The sequence below is a fragment of the Podarcis bocagei genome (assembly GCF_964188305.1).
Source record: "Podarcis bocagei genome assembly, chromosome: 1".
Taxonomy (NCBI): Eukaryota; Metazoa; Chordata; class Lepidosauria; order Squamata; family Lacertidae; genus Podarcis; species Podarcis bocagei.
In genome coordinates, this window is record NC_138125.1 from 15,130,611 (window position 1) to 15,145,734 (window position 15,124).

At 45.7% G+C, this 15,124-nt stretch overlaps 1 pseudogene across 1 annotated transcript; it reads right to left on the reverse strand.

The window, feature by feature from the left end:
- Window positions 1-3,236: 3,236 nt before the first annotated feature.
- On the reverse strand, window positions 3,237-3,779 carry LOC308582427 (small ribosomal subunit protein eS24 pseudogene; annotated as a pseudogene). The gene has a single exon. The product of its transcript is annotated as a small ribosomal subunit protein eS24 pseudogene (transcript).
- Between the last annotated feature and the right edge of the window lie 11,345 nt (window positions 3,780-15,124).

Here is a 15,124-nt window from a genome sequence, read left to right on the forward strand (position 1 = left end):
CAAGGCGACATTTTTCCACCTTCGCCGCATCAAGCAGTTGGTCCCTTACCTTTCCCGCCCCGACCTGGCCACAGTGATCCATGCGACAGTCATCTCCAGGCTTGACTACTGTAACTCGCTCTACGCGGGGCTGCCCTTGAAGCTGTCCCAGAAACTCCAGCGGGTACAGAATGCTGCAGCGAGGCTCCTCACAGGGTCTCTGCCATGGGAGCATATTCATCCAGTGCTTTTCAAGCTGCACTGGCTCCCGGTGGAGTACAGGGTCAGATTTAAGGTGCTGCTTTTGACCTTTAAAGCCCTTCACGGCCTAGGACCCTCGTACCTACGGGACCGCCTCGCCTGGTATGCCCCACGGAGAGCCTCAAGGTCCATAAATAACAACACCCTAGTGGTCCCAGGCCCTAAGGAAGTTAGATTGGCTTCAACCAGAGCCAGGGCCTTTTCAGCACTGGCCCCAACTTGGTGGAACGCTCTGTCTCATGAGACCAGGGCCCTGCAGGATCTGATCTCTTTCCGCAGGGCCTGTAAGACAGAGTTGTTCCGCCTGGCCTTTGGATTGGAGCCAATTTGATTCCCTCTGCCCCCTTTTTCTTTTTTCTTTTCCTTCTCCTGCAATGAGGCTCCATTTTAATATTTTAATGTTCCATTATTTTAATGTTGTATTTTATTTTTGTTTTTAAGTTGTAATCACTCATCTTGTTTTTATTATTGCTTGTAAGCCGCTCTGAGCCCGGCCTTGGCTGGGGAGGGCGGGGTATAAATAAAAAATTATTATTATTATTATTACTTCATTCCTTGCAAATATTCTGCCTCTCAGGGCCAGGCACAGCAGACTCTGGTTATTTGCAAAAAAGAAGAAGACCCCAAACCCTCCAAAATTAACTCTGTTACCCATATATTGTCTCTCTCTAGGGGGAACAAAGCTGATGCATTGATGCTATTTGTATTGGTAGCTGGAAATTGCTACAATTTAGGGGTTGCCAACATGGTGCTTAGAAGGGACGTGGGTGGCGCTGTGGGTTAAACCACAGAGCCTAGGACTTGCCGATCAGAAGGTCAGCGGTTCGAATCCCCACGACGGGGTGAGCTCCCGTTGCTCGGTCCCTGCTCCTGCCAACCTAGCAGTTCGAAAGCACATCAAAGTGCAAGTAGATAAATAGGTACTGCTCTGGCGGGAAGGTAAACGGCGTTTCTGTGCACTGCTCTGGTTCACCAGAAGTGGCTTAGTCATGCTGGCCACATAACCCGGAAGTTGTACGCTGGCTCCCTCAGCCAATAAAGCGAGATGAGTGCCGCAACCCCAGAGTCGGTCACGACTGGACCTAATGGTCAGGGGTCCCTTTACCTTTACCTTTAACATGGTGCTTGCAGGTGCACTTGGGTGTGGGATGATGCCCATTACAGTTTCTCCAGTTTGTAAATGTGCCCAGTGGCCGAGAAAGGTTGGTGACCCTTTGGAGCCCATACTTGGGAGTAGAAAATACTGCTATAGCCCCAGCACAGGAAAATATAATAGCTGGCTTTCATAAAGCCTCACTCGTCACCATCAGCTACTACTCTATGTGTCCATAATCTCACATTCAGGGTGCTTTCAGACAACCTGTTTATTGATCATCCGGATTTGTCAGCAGGGAGATTAGATTATGTTGGCTATTTAATGAGCATCCCTTATGATTTGTTTGTGTGGAAGATAGATGGTGCTGCATCAAAGCAAATCAATGCAGGGAGCATTTGTGAAATGGCTATATGTTGGGATCTTATTCCTGGGAAATGATTCTCTTCCCCACTAGAAGTAGCAAAAATACAATGGCTCATTCTGAAGCAGCCCCACTTTTCAAGATCAGCTATCTGTACTTCATCTCATTTTCCACTTCAGCGGAGAACAGAAGAGCGGAGAACAAAACCACATAGTGTCCCTTCTGTCACTCTCTAGAGAAAAACTGCTATGCATCGTGATAGCGTACCTAGAACACTGTCTACCTTTGTGGTCCAGCGCATAGGAAAATGAAATGTTCCCCACCTTGTGAACAAAACAATGTGGTGCTCTTCTGCTACCCTCCTGGCTAGCCAGATATTGTGAAACGCCAGCACCTCATCAATAGAGTCTCTCCAACTCAGGCATAACAAATCATGACTGCTGGTTTTGGGAAGCCTTGCTCTTTACAATCCACTACTAAAAAAAATCAACTCATTTTTCACTTCCTTTTTTTATATATAATTTTTATTAGTTTTTTTTAACATATCATTTTCAACAGTAATTAAACATACTTTTACATCTTATTCAAATTTTTGACTTCCATCAATCCTGTCTGAAAATTTTCCAATCTAATCTCTCAGTATGCATTTCTTATCTTCCCTATTACATTTCAAACTCATAACCAATATCTCTATCTTTTTCTACTTTGTAAAACTTCGCATATTTCTCCTTACAAAACTTATTGTAGTCCTACTAGCATAATTTGTTGATTACAGTTGCTCTTCAAATAATTCATATACTTCTTCCAATCTTCTGTAAATCTCTGGTCCCACAGGTTTCGAATCCTTCCTGTCATTTTGTCCAATTCTGCATAGTCCATTAATTTCGTCTGCCATTCTTCTTTCGTCGGAATTTCTTCTTGTTTCCATTTCTGGGCTAACAATACTCTTGCTCACTTCTGGGTGGGTAAAATAACATTGGGTTAGTTAGCACTAAGGCGAATGTTCCATCAGTCAGTGCAAGGAATTCTTAATGTGCAGTGGGATGGTCTCCCCCTCTGCTTCTCTGGCATGCCCCCCAAACCTGTTCTGGGGTTTCTCCACCGCAACCTTCTGGTCTGGAGGAGATGGGATACCACAGGGGACCCACAGACAGGAGGAGAGGGGGGGGGGATTCTGTTCTGCTAGCACAAGTAGCTGTGGGATAGCTCCATTGGTTGGAGCATGCTGATGATGATGCCAAGGTTACAGGTTTCATCCTCGTAAGGGACAGCTGCAAATCCCTGCATTGCAGGGGAGTTGAACTATCAGATGACTCCCAGGGTCCCTTCCAACTCTATGATTCTAAGTATTTAGTTGAATGGCACCCATGGCACTTGATGGTGCATACTGCATGGATTGTGAAAAATGGCCACATCTCAGGATCTCACACTTGGAACACGAAAGTGTGGCTTCAAGAAAGTCCAAGCACAGCAAAAAAAAAATACTTGTCTTTCAAATCTACATATCTATCTCTACCTCTCTATTTAACATGACAAGTATTTTTTTTTTTTTTTTAGTTTTCACAGAATTTATTTGACTGGAATGCAACACAACAGTACAATCTCCATATATTTTCTGCAAGGATAATTTAATTTCTGTTAAAATCCACTGCTGGCTCACTTCTTGCCAGCCCCAACGTTTGCTTTAGCTGTTCCTCTGACTTTCTTCATTCCGTTCTTACGTTCTTTACGCTGTTTCCTTGAAGTCTTTTTCTTTTCATACAAACCATGCCTGGCTAGTCTGTGCTTTGGTTCATTTTTCTTTGCATAGTCAAGGGAATCGTCGATCATGCCAAAGCCTGTTGTCTTCCCACCTCCAAAATGAGTCCCGAAGCCAAAGATGAAAATGACACCTGGGGTTGTCTTGTACATTTTGGCCAACTTCTCAGGAATTTCAGTTTTGGGAACAGTGGTCTTTCTGGGATGAAGAACATCTAGCACCATCTGCTTACGCTGAAGCAGCCTGTTGGTCATGAAATTCCTTGTTCGGATGGTGACCGTGTCGTTCATCTTGGCGGCGTCGCCTGCAAAAGGAAGTATTTTATAAACCTATGCTACCCAGCTAACATGTTCCCTAGTCAATTTTTATTATTATTATCTTTGAGCCACCTGGAAGCCTGTTTCGCTTATTTGGATGGGCCATATCGCCACTTCCTTGTATGATAAGAGTACTAGGTGCTCTTCAAACCCCTTGGTTCCCCCACTTCTTTCTAAAGGGAAGCAGCTTAGAAAAATTCTCCACAGAGATGCCATTCATGAAAATATGAGGGGGTGGAGTGGTTTTTGGTTTTGTTTTTTTTGCTAAGTGATAGCTCCAGTTCCTCTCTCTGAGACATTTCCTGGGAATACAGGCCATTAAGCAACCCCTCTGTTGGAATTGCCATAGCAACCCTCACACAATGCCAGTGTCCTGCTCCCCCCCACCCCCCACAGAAAGAAACCCACCCCAGACTCTTGTTTCTGAGCTGACAGCTGTGATTCGAATGCTCCTTGAACCGAATCTTTGCATGTGGAGCTGGCTTTACAAAATAAAAAGAGAAACAAATGCTTATAATCAGGGCTTGACTGATTTCTTTCATTCATGCTTGAGAAGGGAGTGTAAGAGGTTTTTAACACAGCACCCTACTCTGCCCGTCGTAGGGCAAATTGTCAGTGATGACCAAAAAAACAGAAGAAGCAAGGTTGGATTCTGCCATCATAATCTAGACTGATGCACCGAAAAAACACAGGATGCAATGGGATTTGGTTTCCTAAATCTCAGCTATTACTCTCTTTTTTTAAAGCCAGTTTCTAGTCCTTTGGCTAATGAAAATGTGATTGAAAGTGTTTGGCCGTGCTTGCTGAAAAGTACAAGAGGTGACTAAATCAGTTTTCAGGGGTTCTGGCTGTTCAAAGCTCTGCAAAGCTTTGCTGGAGATTAGCAAAAACAGTAATAAATTCTGCAAAACAGTTTAAAAATTAGAACGAATTATGAAAAATTTGCACTGGTTGCAGAAGGCTACTTTTAGGAACATATGATGCTGTCTTATACCAGATCATACTTTTTCGTTCGTTATATAGCTACCCCACCTTTTCTGCAATGAACACAAGACAATTTGCATGGTCCCTCCCACTTTCGTCTTCACAGCAACCCTCTGTGGTAGGCTAGGTTGGGTGAAAACAAAGCTCCAAATCACCCAGTAAGCTGAGCACGAATGTAAGCTTGGCTCTCCCCAGCCCTAGCCTGACATGACAGCATTGTTTATGCAGCTCTCCTGAGTCTTGAGCAGTAAGCACAGGCCTTTCTTGTCACCTTCTGAGCGGCTGAGCCTTGAATATTCTACAAGCAATACAGGTGTTCCACCACACCTCTGTTGTTGTTAAAGGCCTGTCTGGAGCTTCAAGCCCTCCACCTGCCACCTGGAGGAAGCCAGGAGCACCTGGAGACTTCAGGCCAGACCTGGAGTCCGGCAACCATAGTGATGAATGGAAAATGGGAAGCTTGAACTACCTTAGAATTATGGATGAAGGGTGGTATACAATTTTTAACGATGTTGATGAAAAGCGGATTGGAGTGTCCCAAAAAAGCTTCAAGCAGAGCCTGGATTATAATATCTTTCAATGATCCAAAAACAAAACAAAACAAGCAAACAAGCAAACAAACAAACGAGAGGGGGAAACATGCAAATAGTATTGTGTATTTTGCACGTGACCAAACTTTGATACAAGTATTTTCTGCATTTCAGTGAAAGAAGAGGATAGTACAGAAATATGTATCTAGAAAGAACTCTGTGGCTTCTTCCGCTCTCACTTTCGGTGGATAATAATTAGCAGTTCTGCGGGTGCCCTTGTTAGGCTGGTGTTTAATATCCTTAAAAGGAAATTTCCCCCCTTTCTGCTGATTTTACATCTGGCGACACTCCCTGCCTCTTTGAGACCCAGCGCTCTAAAATAGAACAGTGTTAATTTTTAGACTCTTGGGTGGAAGTACAAGTTGCGGTTCCACTTAGGGGCCTTTGGTTTGCAGTGTCAGACCCTTCAAGGCCTTTCCATATGTGTCGTGGAGAATTCAGTTTGGTAACCCTCTACTAACCTGAATGAGAGCCACAATCTATAGCTCACAATGGAGTAGGCTAAGGAAATGCCTGACATGGTGTGGTGTAGTAGTTAGAGCATTGGATTAAGACCCGGGAGACCAGCGGTCAAATCCCAACCGAGTCATGAAGCTCCTGGGCAATCTTGAGCCAGTCACTGGCCCAGATCCATGCCACACATTTAAAATGCATTCACAGCACATGACTTTCTTTTAAAAAAAAATAAATTATTGAAAATTTCAACATAACAATTTATCAAAAACATATCGTCCTCGTCCCCCCCCTCTAATTTTCCCTCCCCCCTCCCTAAAAGAACCTCCCCTCCCCCCCTCCTGGACTTACCTCAGTTCTTCTCTCTTGTTTTTAAGTACATGTTAATTTCTGCATATAGTGGTACCTCAGGTTAAGTACTTAATTCGTTCAGGAGGTCCGTTCTTAACCTGAAACTGTTCTTAACCTGAAGCACCACTTTAGCTAATGGGGCCTCCCACTGCCGCCGCGCCGCTGGAGCATGATTTCTGTTCTCATCCTGAAGCAAAGTTCTTAACCCGAGCTACTATTTCTGGGCTAGCGGAGTCTGTAACCTGAAGCGTATGTAACCCGAGGTACCACTGTATTATCAAATTGTAATGATCCTCAATTTATCTGTCTATATGTTACCAATAATAAATTTGTGTTTGCTTATTCAAAACCTGCCAAGGAGATCAGTTGACTTTCTACCAGAAGAAGAGTGACTAGTGGGGTGCCACAGGGTTCTGTCTTGGGCCCGGTCTTATTCAACATCTTTATCAACGACTTGGATGATGGACTCAAGGGCATCCTGATCAAATTTGCAGATGACACCAAACTGGGAGGGGTGGCTAACACCCCAGAGGACAGGATCACACTTCAAAACGACCTTGACAGATTAGAGAACTGGGCCAAAACAAACAAGATGAATTTTAACAGGGAGAAATGTAAAGTATTGCACTTGGGCAAAAAAAATGAGAGGCACAAATACAAGATGGGTGACACCTGGCTTGAGAGCAGTACATGTGAAAAGGATCTAGGAGTCTTGGTTGACCACAAACTTGACATGAGCCAACAGTGTGACGCGGCAGCTAAAAAAGCCAATGCAATCCTGGGCTGCATCAATAGGAGTATAGCATCTAGATCAAGGGAAGTAATAGTGCCACTGTATTCTGCTCTGGTCAGACCTCACCTGGAGTACTGTGTCCAGTTCTGGGCACCACAATTCAAGAAGGACACTGACAAACTGGAACGTGTCCAGAGGAGGGCAACCAAAATGGTCAAAGGCCTGGAAATGATGCCTTATGAGGAATGGCTAAGGGAGCTGGGCATGTTTAGCCTGGAGAAGAGGAGGTTAAGGGGTGATATGATAGCCATGTTCAAATATATAAAAGGATGTCACATAGAGGAGGGAGAAAGGTTGTTTTCTGCTGCTCCAGAGAAGCGGACACGGAGCAATGGATCCAAACTACAAGAAAGAAGATTCCACCTAAACATTAGGAAGAACTTCCTGACAGTAAGAGCTGTTTGACAGTGGAATTTGCTGCCAAGGAGTGTGGTGGAGTCTCCTCCTTTGGAGGTCTTTAAGCAGAGGCTTGACAACCATATGTCAGGAGTGCTCTGATGGTGTTTCCTGCTTGGCAGGGGGTTGGACTCGATGGCCCTTGTGGTCTCTTCCAACTCTATGATTCTATGATTCTAAAACTAGAAGAAAGTGAGGTGGCTGGCTCATAGAATCTGAGGGGGACTTGCTCAGATATGGTAGTTAAGGCCGGCCCACCCATGAAGTGGGTTGAAGCGGCTGCCTCAGGTGGCAGAATCATGCAGGGCGGTGCCCCCACAGGAGTCCCGCCCACCCCTGCTGCCTGGCTCAGGGTTGCACGGCTGAGGTGGCAGCTTCTTCCAGTGAGATCTCGTGAGAGTTCTAGCGAGATTTCACCATAAGCTACTGCTACACGACTCCAGCAAGCAAGGCTTAGGCAGGGGGTGGGTTGGCAGCAGCAGGGTGGTAGTGGCACCTTCCTGTTTCGTCTCAGGCAGCCAAACAGGACGGGCCATCCCTGGTAGTGGTAGCCACATCACCAAAAAAAGAGGAGACCGCCTCTCCCCGTATGAACCAATCTGGTCCCTGTAATCCTCATCTGAGGCCTTTCTTTGTCAGTCTCCTCCACGAGAAGTCTGGAGGGTGGCAACACGAGAACAGGGCCTTCTCTGCAGTGGCTCCCCATTTGTGGAACGCTCTCCCCAGGGAAGCTCACCTGACACCTTCATTTTGTATTTTTATGTTGTGAACTGCCCTGGGATCTTCAGATGAAGGGCAGTATACACATTTTATAAATAATAATAATTCTAACAGAGAAGACGATCCTCTATATTGCCTTACATTTGACCACCCTCACTCACGGGGGGCCCTTAATTTGGGCCTGTGTTTGCATAGACCCTTGGACTTCTAAGAAGACTGTTTATTGTATCAGTGAAGAGGATTAAGAGAGTCACCAGAATCTAAAGTCCTCATAAGTGTCACAATAGTTGTTGACATACAACCTTCCATGTGCCTTCCTTTCATTTCACTCATAACAGGGAAGAGGTTTAATGATGTAAGAGATAAGCCTTCATAACACATATGCACCTTTGCATTTATATATGGGTCCCCCAATGTGGTGCTTCTGGGCACCTCTATGCCCCCAGACATCCCTCTTGGTGCTAGTCAAGATCTTCTCTCCCCACACCCCCCACTTTAAAACAAATACTATTGCAGGCCAGATACTTCACACAGCAGTAAAAAGCCAGAAATGAGGGGTGAGGCAAACATCTCTAGGGAGAGAATTTCACAGTCTAGGGATGGCCGCAGGCTGGCAGGCTGTTTTTCTGTTTTTTTTTGGGGGGGGGAGGGTGTTTCCTGCTGTTTTGTCTCTATCTTTGTTTTTTTTTTGGGGGGGGGTGTATTTTTTTGCATCACCGGGTTCTCTTCTGAGAAAATGGTATCTTGTGGTGCCTGCAGCAGTTTCTGAGATTCTCACATCCTCCCCCGCCCCCCGCTATTGAACAGATTGAACTGGTGTGTGTGTGTGTGTGTGTGTGTGTGTGTGAACATTTTGCTTATCACCACCAGCAAGCACCCACCCACACAATTTGCCTTGGTGGGAATTCAGTGTGACTTGGAGGCACCCCAATTTAAAGATGAGGCAAGAAGGCCTCATTCACTTTCAGCAGGGAGAAGGAGGCAAAAAAATCCCTTCAATTCTGTTTCCTTCCACACCAAAACTTCCTGTGACAAAGCAGTTTTTCAGTCCTACGTGCGTAGCTTGGCAAACAGGAGCCTGCGAGGGAGAAGGACGGCACTTGAGAGAGCCACTCCTTTTATTTTTCTTTGCATCTCTGACTTGCAGCTTCCAGCTTTCCCTTGCCTAAAACCCCGAGGTTTCCCTCCACCAACACAGGCCTACATCTTCCACACTTCGGACGTTGCTTATTTGTAGCAAAAAGCAGGGCAGTTTGTTTATTTACTTTGGACTACTTCTGGCTTTGCTAAGGGCCAGTTTCATTGTTCAGTTGCCCCATTCAAAGGCCGGGGAATATAAAGAGGCCTTTTTCCCTTCCTCCTCCTCCTCCTCCTCTCTCCCCCCGCCACTTGGTTTTCTCCTGCAAGGGGTCATTTTTATTCAAGTGCCATGAATGATGTGAGCAGGGTACCAATGGCAGACAAAGAACTGCATCCAGAGCTGGCCAAGCGTACAGCGGCCTTTTTGTTGACAAAGATGGGAGATGTAACCTCAGAGGCTGGACACAATGGCCAAGCCTGACAGAAGAAGCCTGAGACTTGGCTTGGCTCCGCTTTCCAGGAGCTGAGGAACCATTCTGAAACATAAATCATGTCTGCTCCTACCAAGAGCCTTTCTAAGGTATATAAAAGGCTCCCAACTTTGCCACTCAAGTGGCATGACGTCAGGGAATAATTTTTAAATGCCCAAAGGAGCAGGAGACACAGGCATTGAGGAGACAGGTGGTGTTAGGGGCTCTTGGGGCAGAGGGATTTGCTGTTGTTAATGATGATGATTTCTTTGCTGTTCAGCTCGGGTCCTTTAAACGCATTCACTGGTGTCCCATTGCAATATTTAAGTTTGGCCAAGAATGCCCACTTCGATAGGTGGTCCTTTTGTCAGATTTTGCCAAAGAATTCTGGGAGCTGCAGTTTGTTAGAGGCATTGAGGGTTATGGGGAGGCCCCTGTTTTCCTCATTTTCCATGTTGCATAAAGTCTGGTTTTTGTGGGGTGGGGGAGCAGGGTCGTTGTGCAAGAGCTCCAAACCGCGCAACCTGAATTTTCTGGTATATGACTGAACCCCGCCCCAAAATGGTGACAATTTGGAAGTGCCCCCAATTTAACCTTGGCGAGCAAGCTGCTTTTGCTTAGAAAACTCATTCTTTCATTTCTGTCCTTTTGAGAACGTTAAGCGGCAGAACATTCAAGCAAAGGCAACTGGGAAAGACACATTTTCCGATGTGATTAATGGGACAGGTCAGAGGCCAAAAAGAGCTCGAGTGAAACAGAAATGTGTTTATGCCTTAGAGATGATAGGTACCTTGTTTTTCCTCCGAGGACCCACTTACTTTTGAAAGCCCTCCATCTCTTTTGCTTAACCTTTCAGTTTCCTTATCTACTGCTTTCTCCTAGATAAAAATGCCCTTCCAACCTCAAAGAGCTTTTGAAATCACTGGGACAGATCCAATCTTGACTTATCACTATTCTTGTCAATAAAGAACACACCAGCATTCTAAAGTAATTCACATGTGTAACATCACTTTTAAAATGGCATATATGCAGCAAAACATTTATTTTTCCACTTTATGTGCCCTCTGTTTATTTGAAAAGTACAGCCTCTGTTATGCTCCCATGTTTTGTACCACTGATTGTGTTTTCAGAGTCCCAGGGAGTTCAGTGGGAAGCAAGCACAATTAAATTCAGTCTATGCTTTTAGTATTGTTTTTACCATTTTAGCATTGCTTCATTAGCATGGAGTGGAAGTGACCCGAGGGGAAGGTAAAGTAAGGTAAAAAGGTAAAGGACCTCTGGACAATTAAGTCCAGTTGAATTCGACTTTGGGGTATAGCGCTCATCCCCGCTTTCAGGCCGAGGGAGCCTGCGTTTGTCTGCAGACAGCTTTTCTGGGTCATGTGGCCAGCATGACTAAACCACTTTTGGCACAACAGGACACCATGACGAGTGCCAGAGCGCATGGAAATGCCATTTACCTTCCCACCACAGTGGTACCTATTTATCTACTTGAGCTGGTATGCTTTCGAACTGCTAGGTTGGCAGGAGCTGGGGCAGAGCAACTGGAGTTCACCCCGTTGCATGGATTTGAACTGCCAATGTTGCAATCAGCCAGCCCAAGAGGCTTGGTGGGTTAGATCACAGTGCCACCACTGCAGTAATGGCAGTTGCTCTGTGGTCAAGTCAGTGGGGAAGGCAATTTGGCCATCATGGCTCCTTTTAACTTCAGAAGAAGAAACTGCTAAAAAAAATGCAACATGCTTTTGAATCCCAGTTGCTGGGAATCTCAGGTGAGCTTCCTGGAGCACCTGGTTGGCTACTCCATGAAACACGATGATGTAATAGATAGACTTTGGATCTGATCCAGGAGATCTACTTTCAAGTTCTTTTGAACTTCTATTCTTTTCTCATTAATAGATTTCTGCTGCTGTTTATCTCGCCTATAGATTTTTAAGTCGGAGCCAGCTAAGAGACAGGGGGCCAGCAATTATGAGGGTTTGCACACCTTTGCTACTAATTGCTTTTCTCCCTCTCGACAAATGCAGTAAAGGGAAGATGAGCTTCTGCTGCTGCTATTTCTCCAAATTGGCCATGAATCATGAAGCTCTCTTCCTCGTTAATCAGCTCGCCAAGCAACCCCTGGAGAGGAGATCACAGAATCTAATCACACTAGAACACTTGCACTTATAGAGCTAGAGAAGTAATGGAAAGGGTGCCTCAGAAACCAGTCACATGAGCTGCTTTTACAGTGGTACCTTGGGTTAAGAACCTAATTCGTTCCGGAGGTCCGTTCTTAACCTGAAACTGTTCTTAACCTGAAGCACCACTTTAGCTAATGGGGCCTCCCGCTGCCGCTGCGCTGCCGCCACGCAATTTCTGTTCTCATCCTGAAGCAAAGTTCTTAACCTGAGGTACTATTTCTGGGTTAGCGGAGTCTGTAACCTGAAGCGTCTTTAACCCGAGGTACCACTGTATAAGGGTAGGGGAAGAAGAGGGAGGGTGGGGTGGGGAAACTTATATTCTTATTTATAGTGTACATGTTGGGTTTTGTGTCACTTTCAACTGGATAGGTTCTCTTTCTATTGACTTGTTGCATTTCCTTGGTAGCAAGAGGGATTTGGGGGGGGCAGGGTGTTGATCTCATCTGATACATATCCCCATTTTATTCCCTCACATCCTTCAGCTGGGAAGCTGTCCAGCACAATCTAAGCCAGAAAAACACATCCTTTTTAAAGAGGCCTGAACCAGCTAGGGAGCTGTCCAGCAGGACCTGAGTTTTCAGGGCCTGGCAAGTGAGCTGTCCACACAGTGCTGTTGCACCAGCAACAAACAGGCAGAGACAATGGAGTCTTGGAGTGGTTTCGGCTGGCCTGCCTTTTCCAGAAGCACAGCAGCCCCTGATTCTGAGCACATGGTTAATACTTGCCTCCTCCCTCTGAGTAAAGTTGAGGTACGGGAGATCTCAGGCTGCCAAATGGTCTCCGGGCAGCTTCCGAGTCAGAATATAAATAATAATAAAGGTAAAGGGACCCCTGACCATTAGGTCCAGTCGCGGACGACTCTGGGGTTGCGACGCTCATCTCGCTTTATTGGCCCAGGGAGCCGGCGTACAGCTTCCGGGTCATGTGGCCAGCATGACTAAGCCGCTTCTGGCAAACCAGAGCAGTGCACGGAAATGCCGTTTACCTTCCCGCCGGAGTGGTACCTATTTATCTACTTGCACTTTGACGTGCTTTTGAACTGCTAGGTTGGCAGGAGCAGGGACCGAGCAACGAGAGCTCACTCCGTTGCGGGGATTTGAACCACCGACCTTCTGATCGGCAAGCCCTAGGCTCTGTGGTTTAGACCACAGCGCCACCCACGTCCCTATAAATAATAATAGCAAACATTTAAAAAGTAATCTAAACAATGAAAAATGCAAACCAAACAGCAGTGAAAACGTAAGTGTAAAAAACATCCATATTAACAAGACATTGCGAATTGCTAGTCAGTTATCAGACATGGGGAGCCGGCAAGTCAATTTCATTAGTTTTTTAGTGTTTTTTTGCAGTTCCTGCAGAGCCAACTCATTAACCCGCCAGTAATTCATCAATGTTCCGAAAACCCAGCCAGCATGGTAGCTTTTCCATTAGCATATGAAGAAATGCAGCACATGCCCTCCTTTGAGGCTGGACATTGTATCTTAGCCAATGTCATGCAGCAAGTGTCAGAGGGGCTCAGCCATAGTTTACTAGGTGATCTCGAGCCGTTTGCTGTCTCTCATGGTTGCTACAAGGATGAAGTGGGAAAGCCCACCTTGTATGCTACCCTGAGCTCCTCAGAGGCAGGGCAAGATAAAAATGCAATAAATCATATGCAAGTGATATGCAGGGACCTGTTGATACTTCATATGGGGTACTTAAATCTTGGGAGCTCGCTCTGCTGTGAAACGGAAACTTGTGGATCTAGATGGTACCTGATACTAGCTAAAAGCAGGATCACGGGGGAAGGTGCGGCACTCGAAACAAGGTAAAGTCAAAGATGCAAAGGTGCAACCAGGAGAGCATTCCTGATATTTCTTTTGCAGCTGTGACTTTACCTTTCTTGTGCCTGATGTCCTATGATGTCAGGGGATTGGCAGATGGGCACACAGAGGGGCTGTCCACTTTCAGATCTATTCCACTGAGCAAAAGTGGTTCTCCACCCCTAACCTAGAGAAATGTCTGGAGCGCTTAAAAGCTGCAGCACTGCTGAAACTAAATAGGAGTAGGTCTGCATAGAAACTTGAGTGGAAGACCTGTGGGCAATGCATGTAGAAGTGGGATATAAGCACATTAAATACATTTTTAAAAAAAATAATAATAATGGGTGGGCTTGGCCACTTTTCCACCGGAGCTATTTTTCAGAAAGAACAAAATTCAAGTATGTTTCGCACCAGGGTTTCCCAAACTTGGGTCTCCAGCTGTTTTCGGACTACAAGTCCCATCATCCTTGACCACTGTTTCTGCTAGCTAGAGATGGTGGGAACTCTTGGTGCCTTTAATAAACTACGATTCCTAGCATTCTTGGGGGAAGCCATGTCTGTTTAAAGTGGTATTGTTGTTGTTTAGTTGTGTCCGACTCTTCGTGACCCCATGGACCAGAGCACGCAGACACTCCTGTCTTCCACTGCCTCCCCCAGTTTGGTCAAACTCATCCTGGTAGCTTCGAGAACACTGTCCAACCATCTCGTCCTCTGTCGTCCCCTTCTATTTGTGCCCTCAATCTTTTCCAGCATCAGGGTCTTTTCCAGGGAGTCTTCTCTTCTCATGAGGTGACCAAAGTATTGGAGCCTCAGCTACACAATCTGTCCTTCCAGTGAGCACTCAGGGCTGATTTTCTTAAGAATTTCCCCTTCATGGATCACTGCCTTGCCGAGGCGAAGGGGCTTGAATAACTCAGAGAAGCTATGAGCTATGCCGTGCAGGGCCACCCAAGATGGACAGGTCATAGTGGAGAGTTTTGACCAAACGTGATCCACCTGGAGCAGGAACCAGCACGCCACTCCAGTATCCCTGCCAAGAAAACTCCATGGACAAAGCCAACAGGCATATAAAAGTGGTATTATAGAACATTAAATGTATAGTGCAAATATGGCCCATCTGAATTTCTCCTTCCTAAGAGGCTGTTTTCAAGAAACTATGTAAGTAACACTTAGAAGCCTTCCTAATCCAAACTGGATTAGGGAAAGGATTTTCCTCTTAAGAGTGATGACTATTAGCCACCAGTGCCCTGTTTTCCTCACTCTGTATTCAGTCAGTAAAATAATTACACGATGTGACCAGATCCTCATTAATTTACTGTAGTAGCCTTGTAATTTGATGGCCTCTTTAGTTTGCCCATTGATACAGAAAACGCTTTGATGACTGCCCATCCTTCACTAAAGGCGGCGACTAAGGCCAAGAGAGATTTGGGGTGGGAGTAAGTGTGAGGCAGGGAGCAGCAGCAATTTGATCCCTTCCATGGCTCTGGCCCAAAGAGGCAGACCTGATTTGGAAGCTATTCATTCATTCA